Genomic DNA, 947 nt, shown 5'->3' on the forward strand with positions numbered 1-947 from the left:
TGCTTTGCTCTCGCGTTGGGGATTGGGATGGTGGTGGTGCGTGCTTTTGACCGGTCAGGGAGGCTGCGGGGGGTGGGGGGTGGCTGGCTGGCTATGAGTACTACCGAGATGCCGCTCTGGACAGGTGGGGGGGAAGCGGTAACGGAAGAAGCGGTTAAGCTAGCGGAAGGTCAAGCCGGGCGGATGGATTAACGTAAACCTACGGCTACTGAGACGTTGCTCCATGCATTACCGCCAGCATTTAATTTATATATTTATGCAGGATTTTCGCGGGAAATTTATATTATAATGATTTTTTTTATTTTTGACATTATTCATAATGGTATTTGATAAAATAATGCAATTTGATAAATTCATATCCATCTTCAAGCTTAAGCCGACGAGAAGGCACAAACAAAGCAGTGCGGCCTCGTCGTTGTTATTGTCGATGTTTGACTGCAGCTTATGTTTTGTGGGGAAATGTTTATTTATTTTATCGCTTCGTTGGAACGGACGTTGAATTAGTGCTAGCGGCAACATTTAGTTAACACCGTCAAGAAAATGTTTAGTTTTATTTCTTGGATAGCATTTGTTTTCTATTATAATTGGACATGATTAATCTTTTTATTCGCAGATAAGTCGTGCCAGCGACTCCAGCGATAATCACGTTAGTATTGCTAGCAGCGCTTAATTTCGTTTGCTAGCAGGGTTTAATTTTCGGCCATAATGAGATGGACGACGATCGGCGTGGGTCCACCAATCGAAACCACTAATCAAATCCTTCCTAGCAATCAGATGCGATCGCGTATCGCCGTAGGATTCAAGTACCAAAATATTGGCTTGTGCCCCTTCTTGCATACTACACAACGGGGCACTCGAGCGAAAACCACGTTACTATTGCTAGCAGGGCTTAATTTTGTTTGATGGTACGATTTAATTTTCGTCCATAATTGGATGGGGGACGCTCG

Source organism: Triticum aestivum, chromosome 3A, assembly GCF_018294505.1.
Source record: "Triticum aestivum cultivar Chinese Spring chromosome 3A, IWGSC CS RefSeq v2.1, whole genome shotgun sequence".
NCBI lineage: Eukaryota > Viridiplantae > Streptophyta > Magnoliopsida > Poales > Poaceae > Triticum > Triticum aestivum.